Source organism: Protopterus annectens, chromosome 9.part0 (genome assembly GCF_019279795.1).
Source record: "Protopterus annectens isolate FY-2018-M chromosome 9.part0, PAN1.0, whole genome shotgun sequence".
Taxonomy (NCBI): domain Eukaryota; kingdom Metazoa; phylum Chordata; order Ceratodontiformes; family Protopteridae; genus Protopterus; species Protopterus annectens.
This window is the reverse complement of record NC_056743.1, coordinates 706,655,060-706,665,090: the sequence shown is the minus strand read 5'-3', so window position 1 is coordinate 706,665,090 and position 10,031 is coordinate 706,655,060. Positions and strand designations below refer to the sequence as shown.

Below are 10,031 nucleotides of genomic sequence, written 5' to 3'. Positions count from 1 at the left end.
ACAAATAAATCTGTTTACAGCAAAGAAGAAGTCATTATTAAAGACATATGCTATGATATACAGGCATATTATATCAAAGTGAGTAAAATAAACATGTGAAGTACTACTTTGAATGTCATATACAAATAATCATGCTCAGGGGAGGAGAGTTGTAGTAGAAAATTAACTCATGCACATCTTATATTTTATTGGTATAACTGCTTCAAACTGCAGAATACATAAAGAGTTGAAATGTTGTTGGTCTTTTAGGGGTCGCCAGAGCGGAACTCCAGTCCGCTAATGATTGGCAGTAGATTTTTATGGTGCTGAGTTGCCATTCCGACACCCAACCTTCAGTGAAGGCACACCCATTCACACATGTCTTTCGAACGCCACTCGCCCACGGGGAGGACATGCAGACTCCACACAGAAGGCACTCCAGCCGAGAATCAAACAGGAGAACCTCTTGCTGTGAGGCAACAACACTACCGCTGCACCACCGCGGCTTATAAAGAGTTGAAATATGTTTGTTAATTAAATGTCTTAGCTCACAAATGAATTGTGAGGGCGTGAAAGGTAGGAATAATGTGCACATTTGAAAGTTTCTCAGTACCTTTCTGTTTATACACAGCTGTGCAGATATCATACACTAAGATACAAAGATAGTGGCACAGGATAGGGTTATTGCAGTTCAAAATTTCAAGGGAAAAAGTGATGTAACTGCTTAGTACAGTTTAGTACAGACCAAAATAGATGCAATTCTTCAGTTGTTAATTCCAAAATCATTTGACTGACTTGCTCTGATGTCTACATTTCTTGAAAATAGTTTAGGAGATGAAAGTGCTTATCTTTCATTTTAATGGCTCAATAAAAGATTCCTTTTAGTTAATCAAAACTGTTTTTATTTATGTTTATGTATATAAGGTATGCTATGAGACTATAACTGTTTATCAATATTTATTTCATAAAGTCTATTATACAAAAGTGTATGACTACAAATAGGAGAAATATGCTGTCTGAAAACCTTGATAATCATGAATTCTTTCCTTGGCTGATTGTACTAAGATCATTAAACATAACAGGCTCATAGAAATACTATGTATTGCAAATCCTTACTTGGATAAAATTCTTATTTTTTATGTGAATTTTGCAACAGGCCTGCTAAACATCCATCAAGTTCCCTCAAATGGACATGGCCCATTTATTCCTTCACCTGGAAATGTCATCCAAGTGGAGACCTCTCTGCAGGGGGAAATAATTCAGGCAGCCATGAAGGTACTTCATGCCCTTACTTGCATGCTGGCAATGAAACCGTTTTTGTAACAGCTTAACCCCACTCCAAGACAAGGGTGACATGCAATCTGCATCACTATTGAGTCCTACAATATTCCTACTTAATTCTTCTATTCATACTTACACAGTTACAATTATAATAGGAAAGGGTGTACAGAAAATACTCAACATACCAAGGCAAAGAAATAATTACCTTTTAGTACATCTAATTTAAATGAGCTTTAAACATTCTCTGTAATATAAATCAGTACTGAAAAGATATCTACTGAAAATTAAAGAATTTAAGGAAGTTGATGTCAGGAATCCAAAAATGAAACACCAACAGCAAATCTGAAGTTTTTGCACATAAACATTGATCACGTGAGGCAAAATCTGGTTAGTGAACTGAAGTCTTTTTTTTTCCTTCTTTTGCATTGTGGCACTCAGTTTAGCTCATTAGACCTGGACAAAAAAATTTAAAACAAAAAATAAATAAATAAATAAATAAATTCAGCTTATTCATTATGTTAATAAAAAGACAAAACTGATCTTCTAAAGCATAATTAATACTGTTGGAGATATTACCTTCAGTTTGAGGAAGTGGGATACGAGTTTCACCTGAAAAACAAAAGGGAACAAATCAAGTACAGAATCTATGAGGTTATAAACATTTACTTCATGAAAAGCATATTTTCTTGCCAGTGTTGTGCCAGTATTGAAGAAAGTCATCTACAAGCTTTCTTACTATATGTACTATTTGTGAACTTAGGTTGGATATTTGCATCTGCCAAGACGATATAACCAGACCTTGTGTGACTAACAGTTTCACTACTAAATCATTTGTTTTGTGCAGGTTTCTCATTTTATTCAATGCAAACTCAATTTTTGCAAAATACAATCTTAGAAGTTATATAAAAAAGGTTAATGAAAACAAAATCCATGTGTATTATGTACGTTCCACAGCTATTCATTTAGCATAACCATGCAATATTTCGGTTTACTGTCATTTTTGCGAATGGCAAAATAAATGCTGTTTGCAAGACCGACTCACAACTACAAAAAACAACATCACTGCTAAGGCACAATGTCAAATCAGCTGATTGAATTCAGCAGATTCGACATTTTGTCCAAAAAAATCACATAATGTCCGTACGATACATACGATCTCATGTAAATGAAACTCCTATACCTCACATTATGTTTTTGCAGGACCCCCCCCCTGTGCCCCCCACATCCCCTGCTAACTATATATTCCAACTCCAAGATCACACTACAGTGAGGAAATGGATGAGTTTCCAAACCGCACTGTACAGTGATCTTCTTACAGTACGTCAAGCTCATATCAGTGAATGCACAGTGCATTCGCTGATGTAAACTTTCGAACACAGAGATGTTCAGCAAGATGGACATTCAAACATCCAAGTTTCGAACTGTCCATCTGTGGAGCATCTCCGTTCAAAAAATTTATAGTAAACGCAATATTTCAGATAGGACTGCCAAAGAGGTGGTGAATGTGTAGCAAGCAAGTCATGAAATGAAAAAAAAATAGTTTTGCCTCAGTTTACTGATTATGCAGCCTAAGAATGTGTAATAATTAAGTAGGGGATTGTGGGGTGAAACCCACTTAATGAGGGCATGGTGCTCCCCCACAAAAAGGTTTGCTTTGCTGTTTTTTTTTTCACCATTCACACTAATGGCTCTCTTAATCCAGGTTCAACAGTCTGATTTAAAACTTAGTGCAGGACTGCACTGCCTTTGCTATTTACTTCATGTAGTTTGTGCCCACGAAAGGATTAAATGTGGGATTCATAAAATACTGTCTTATTCTAGTAGATGCCACTAGCTTAAATATCTTTGCATGTTTAACCCTGATGAAACTTCCAAGTATGTGAACAAAATGGATCACTCCACTTCTCTCTTCCTTTGTAGAACAAAACAACACTTATGTAAAATGAGTTGCAGTTTCTTTTCTGTCACTGGTCATTTTAGGGTAAGCCTATTATGTGCTCCCATTTTTTTCATTGACTGGCATGTATGATGGTTACTGCTGGAGACATTAGTTTGCAGGAAAATTTCACAATTGAAAGCACACATGCAAAGATGACAAAAGTACAAGACGATGCACTTTAGTGGTGGGAAAGCAGTGCAGAGAGAAAGTGTACATCATAACTATAGTTGAATGAGGAATGGTAAAGCTAAGAAAGAACGCCATGTTAGTCACTCTCATTTCCAGAATGTATGTCTGAGGATAGAAAAAAATGCCTATTTTAAAACCTAATGAAATGATGGGTTGTATCACCAGGTTGTAAATTTGGATACAGAGGTCAGCACCCACAACCAAGACACACACACGCACAGACACACACACACACACACACACACACACACACACACACACACACACACACACACACGCACGCACATACACGCACCCACACGCACATGCGCGCGCATACACGCACGCACCCACACACACACACACACACACACACGCACGCACGCACACACACACACACACACACACACACACACACACACACACACACAGTTGCTACCACCTCCTCTAGGTCCATGGTCATTGCTTTCTTTCACTTCTCTGTACTTCCTTCTCCTGGTATGTCCACAATCATTGCTGACATCAGCAGCATAGAGTAAAATTTATACTTCTTTACATTAAATCCTAGCTGCCATTACCTGTACACTTTCTATGCTTTCCCAGTTCTAGCAGAGGACTGATAATCTTGCTCCTGGCTAATGCCCTAATGTTAGTGTCATCCGCAAACAGAATGGTCTTGTTTTCCACGAGTCTAGGTGTTCCTATAAACATTTGTCATCCGCAAACAGAATGGTCTTGTTTTCCACGAGTCTAGGTGTTCCTATAAACATTTTCTAAGCAAGACTACACCAGATACGGAGTCCTGTCACAGTTCATTATTTGCTAGTTATTTACTTAACAAACCGTATTGTAATGCGTAGTCTCTTGATCCATCTTACTGACTTAGATCCTCCCCTACACATTTGCTCTTCCCCATCAGTTTCCTATGTAGCATGATGTCAAAGGTCATGCTAAAGCAGAAGTATACCACATCCAAAGGGTTTCTCATATTTGTCTTAAGTGTGACCCAGTCACAAACTTATACCAAACTGTCTGTGCTGTGTAAAGCTTTTTACTGTCTGCCTGTCTGGAAACTATTATCTGAAGAAAACCAGTTGGTGTGTAGCATTCTTTCCATCACATTCCCAGGGAAGGAAGTGAATGCCTGCTGCATCATCACCACTGTAGCCATCCTCTGCTCTTTATTTACTACTCTGCCTTGTGAGTTCAGGAAAAGTATCTGTATTCACTGAAAGACGGGAGAGACAGGGGTAATATGATCTTCACTCAAAGAATGCTATATGGGTAAGAAGAAAATCTTTGAAGGAAGGATAGAGGGGGACATGAATATAGGACTGCATGGTTATGACTGATTTGACACAGTTCATTGCAGAAACTGTGACAACCCTGTGGAACTAATTTCTACAGGAGTTCCACTGTGATAGAGGGGATCAAGTGGGTACAGGATTCTAGTATTTTCAGGAATATTTGGATGGAGGAGAGACAACTTCATAGGGGCTAGATGCATCTTTAAGCAGACTAAACAGCTCAGTGGTCTCTTGACAGTAGCTGTTCTGTGTGTATATATACACACACACACACACACACACACACACACACATGCACGCACGCACGCACGCACACGTGCACACACACACACACACACACACACACACACGCGCGCGCGCGCGCCCACGTATTTGGATTCCATTCAAACAGTTGCAAAAGCAGCTCTTCAAAAGTTTTGAGCTGCCATTTGATTAAATGAATGGAAAAGTTGTTGTCAGATGCACACATCTCATCTAAGTGTGCCATTTCTTTGTAGTGCCAGATCACAATGCACTGGAGATTGTGAATCCACACTTTCCTCACTGTTGTGTGACTTTGAAGGTTAATGCATTCAGCACACATACACACACACACACACACACACACACACACACACACACACACACACATAAATATATATGTGTGTATGTGTGTGTGTGTGTGTGTGTGTGTGTGTGTGTGTGTGTGTGTGTGTGTGTGTGTGTGTGTGTGTAAGTGTATACAGTAAAAACATATACCTTGTAGAAGGAAAAATTAAACTTTTAACCAACTGCTTTTGAAACTAGCAGGATTACTTCTGCTATTTTAGTCAATTCAGAGCAGAGTAGGTTAAAAAACCATCGGCATTTCTCACAAAAGTAATTTAGTTTCAAATACCTTCTAATAAAATTTCAGCCCAGAAAGTTAGTCAAAATCTTACTAATAATCAGGCTATTATTCACTACTTCACAACTGCTTTTTAGAAATCATTCTACCTCTTGAAATAATACTGTGGCTCAAGAAGTCATATTCTTAAAGTCTATTGGAATTTCCTATTTTATCTAACTTAATCACCTGGAGCCAATATCCACACTACCAAGCTGCTGGCCCTGACACAACAGTCTGTGATCCATACTCATCAATCTAGAGAATGCTGTGTACCCCAGCTGATGTCTAAAGGGGTTGACCTAACCATTTTTTTCCTAATAGCCCCCACCTAGTGCTGTCCACGTCTCAGTTCAATTTTTGGTGTACTCTGTTGGTATACCTCTCATATTCAACTAGGAAAGGTGGGCCTAAATGTGTACCTTCATTGAGGTGTAAAACCCACACAGAAGTGACTGACAGTCAGAATCAAACCCTGAACCTTGTGTTTGTGAGGGGCGCTGAATCGTGAAAGGGTTATCTATTTTTCAGGATTCTTGGCTCAGTAAAAAGCTTACAATTCAAGTGATGCAATTAATTCATATATATTTTTTGGGGGTTTTGTAAACTCATTTGTGGATGCTTTGAGAAAGTTACAAAGATACACTTTTTAAATTAACGAACATATTTTGACTTTTCAATAAGTTATACTGGGTTTATTCAACTTGGCAAATAATAAAGAAAATCATACTTTTATTAGCCTGCTTTTTGCCCTTTTTAGAACTACTCAATATTAATAATAATATTTCAGCACTTCAAATGATTACTTTATGCCTCTCTGTTTGGCTTCCTTATACAAAAAAGTCTGAGGGAGCTAGGGAAACAGGAGTAAATACAAATGTCCCCTTCGAGGTTAAAGAAATCATTAGCTTAATAAAATCCCAGTTACTGATTACTGTCAGGCAGAGGGAACTGGTTGTAATAGATATTTCCCTCAGTATATTGACAGGTTTTGAACTAGCCTGATCTGTTTCTTTGATCAGGTGATGCAAGTAAATAAACAAGCAGGGCTTCATCCCATGAATTAGGCTAGGGTGATGATTCCTAAAGTGATAGCCAGGCCTGTTTTGACAGTGATGCATACAGAGCCATGGGTCAGAAAAGAGTTGAGTTAATAATAAGCTACTCCTGGATGTAGAAATTTGCATAATAAGGAGATTGTTAAGATTCTGGGGAAACTGTAGTAGGAAGCATCAGTTTGGTAGAAGGAAGCATACAAGGTGCACATATATGGAGATTAATTGGGAAGTGCAGATGGGGCACATGCATACTGCTCAACTTCTCAAAGCAAGAACTCTTGACAAAGACAAAAATAATGGGGGAGAAAAGCCCCAAAATAGGAACACCTTTTAAAAATTGCTCTTACAAACTTACAAAGTTGATGAAATAACAGATTTTGCATTAGAATGATTTTTCCGAAGGGTATGAAGTCTAAAACTCAAATGTCTGTCATTATTTTCTGACTTCAACCCTCAGTGATTTGCCAGAAAAGCACAATTTTATGAAAAACAGACATAAAATATGAAATCTGGACATTCTGTGAAAATGTGTACAGTTAATCAGTATGGGCACATGTGAGTTGCAAAGTCTGGCTGATAAAGTGATGAGTGGCTGGTTGTATGGGGTTTAAATACATGGTTAAAAACTTGGGAGGATAGCCTGGTTGCAGTTTTATGGTCAAGATGAGACTTGAGTCAGTTCAGATTCCCATAGCTCTCAAGTGTCCCAATTTAGGTGGGACATTTCTGATAGAAATCAGTATTTTATACACAGTATGTTTAAAACACTGTATTTGCAGTGTGTGACTTTATTTTGTGTTGTAACTAAAATGAAATAGAAAACATATTTTTTTAAATTTGAAGATGGAGTTTTTCTTTAAATGGTTCTGAAGAGTAGTTAAGTAGCACTTGTCTGTTTGTAATGTGTTTTGCTAATATTGTTATTTTCCACAGCATTTGCTACAAAGTTTATCATTTTCCAATGCACACTACTCATTTGGCAATATCTAGGAATGTACTAATTCAGAAATCAAATATGGTCAACTGCGAACCATCTTTCACTACAATGGCAATAGACAAAAAATAAATCAAACAGCAATAAACTTGGAAGATTTTCTTGCATATTAACTAGTCGATCACTGCAAGCTTCTACAATGTGTAAAATGGTTATATATTAATGAAGGGGCAACTCTTCTACTCTCCATACAGATTTACAGCATTATTATGCTAGGCCACTACCCTCCATTAAGCACAAAACTACAAATCAGACAACAAAACTACTTACAATGAGATGTACATAAGGAGAATCATACTCAAATTCAAGAGATAACAGAGTGAAAGAGCATTCCCAAAGCTGGCACTAGCAATTTCGAACCAGCTTCCATCAAAAGTCAGACAAAAAAACATTTGAAAGCAAGCTAGAAGAATAGCTGTTGAAAGAGTTAGTTTGCTCTTCCTATAAAGAAATGGGACAGGAACAACCTCAGTTCAACATTGGCCTTGTACACATAGCTTATGCTCTCTGCCTCCATAGCAATAAAATGTGTTGCCTGGAAATGCTTCTGTTAAATGAATTCTTGTATCATGATTGTTGCTTTTGCAACCATTATTAAGTGCCTCACTGTTCTCATTTTAAGGTTATTATCCAAATTCCTTGTAAATGCTTCCGATTATTATGTAATCATGTCATTTCTTTTTTTCCAAACTTGAGATAATCACTGGGGCAAGTACACTTGCTTATATGTAAATACCTGACTGCATTTTTGGCACTGTAAATTTGGATCTAGTTCATATGATCTCCTTTTTAAAGTGTTGAAATTCATATGGTTGAGACCATATGATCAACATTTTAAAACATTCAATAAGACCCTAACAGGACAAATAACCCCCTACACCCCCTGCTAATTATATATGCCAACTGTGAGATTGCACTACAGTGGGCAAAGGGAAAATTCCACAATTTCCCTGGTACCACAATCTCAGTACAAACAATTTGACTTTTGAAAATGTTGTTCATATAGTCGACGATATGAATTTCGATGTTTAAAGAAGTCGATCATCTGAAGAAGACCCATAATTTATATTCAATGGGACTGGGTCACGGTTGAAGAGACTCTATCAACCATGCGGGTACCAGAATGCAATAAGTAAATAAAGTAGAAGCTGACCTGTTTCTATATGATTGATAATGTTGTGACAAGCTAACACAGGGGAATGTGACTGGGTCTGTAAGCATAACCAACTTATTATGTGCTTGAGACACGGATGACAAGAAATTCACCTTGAGATTGAAGCTTGAAAGGTAATTCTTGGCACCTATGTTGACAGCACATAAAACAGATTATGATCAGAAACCCTGTCCTAATTCTCTGTGTTAGCCTGTCACAACATTATAAGTCAAATCTGATTTGATTAAAGATTTACACCTACAGCATCCAATGCCTTCCTTTCTGTTTACGATTTATAATTCATTGTGGATTGACACATGATCTATGTACAAATTTCCAAAAAAAACAGTCTCCAAAAAGATGACATTTTTTGAAGATATTGTAATTATGTTTTATCTATTGTAGTCAAACAGTTTATTTGGACAGCATAAACCCAATAGTTATTTGTGACACAATATAGTGCTTAGTTATTTAATATATTTGGATAAAAGTGAGCTGTCTATCTTATGAATAATCAGTTGATATACTTTTTTTAATTATATCTAACATAAAATCAACTTTAGAGAATAACATTGGACCAGATTCAATAAAGCCCACTCTAAGTGTACACAATATGTATTCAGTAAAATTCTTATCACATTTTTGTGCTTTCTAGTCACTCAGAAAGATTACATTAAGTGTACATGTAGTCTACACTTTGTGGTAATCTTTAGGAATCCCTGCCAATATTTAAAGCTGCAAGAATATCAGTAGGAAAACTAAAATTAGGAGGAAGAAGGTGTGTGTTATGTCTGTGTTGTCTGTTTACTCAGAAAAGTGTACACTTAGTGTAGACTTTATTGAATCTGGCGCATCTATTAATTTGTACTATAAGCCAGTTTTCCATACCTAAATCATATTTACCCATTAAACAGTCTCTACTAAGCACTTGTCTCTTTTAACATTCAATTGCAAAATATTTTTTTAGGAAATTCAGACTATCTATACCTTCTAGAGTAATTGCTGTAGAGAATTATGTGAAATACTATGCTTTTGTTTAATTGTGTATGAATATATACATATCTGGGAAACTCAGACCCATGACTTGTGGGCAGTGCACTACTTGGAGGACTTACGGATTAAGGGGAGGTCAATGATGCTACAGAAGCAAAGGTCAAGATCAGATGGGCCTAATAGTATGGTCTCAATTCCTGAGCCATTATAAAGGAGTCCCTTTGTCAAGACAAATGGTGTACTGATGTAGTCACTGAGTTGTATACAGATGCAACTGGACTAAAGGCATACCTA

General features: G+C 37.1%; 1 long non-coding RNA gene across 1 annotated transcript in view; it reads right to left on the bottom strand.

Moving 5' to 3' along the window:
* Positions 1 to 425: 425 nt before the first annotated feature.
* LOC122810906 overlaps positions 426 to 10,031 on the bottom strand; it is a 44,765-nt gene continuing 35,159 nt past the window's right edge. The window contains exons 2-3 of the long non-coding RNA XR_006366146.1: positions 1,837 to 1,869; positions 426 to 1,713 (exon numbers count right to left, since the gene is read on the bottom strand). This is a non-coding gene — a long non-coding RNA (uncharacterized LOC122810906). The remainder of the gene's footprint in view (positions 1,714 to 1,836; positions 1,870 to 10,031) is intronic.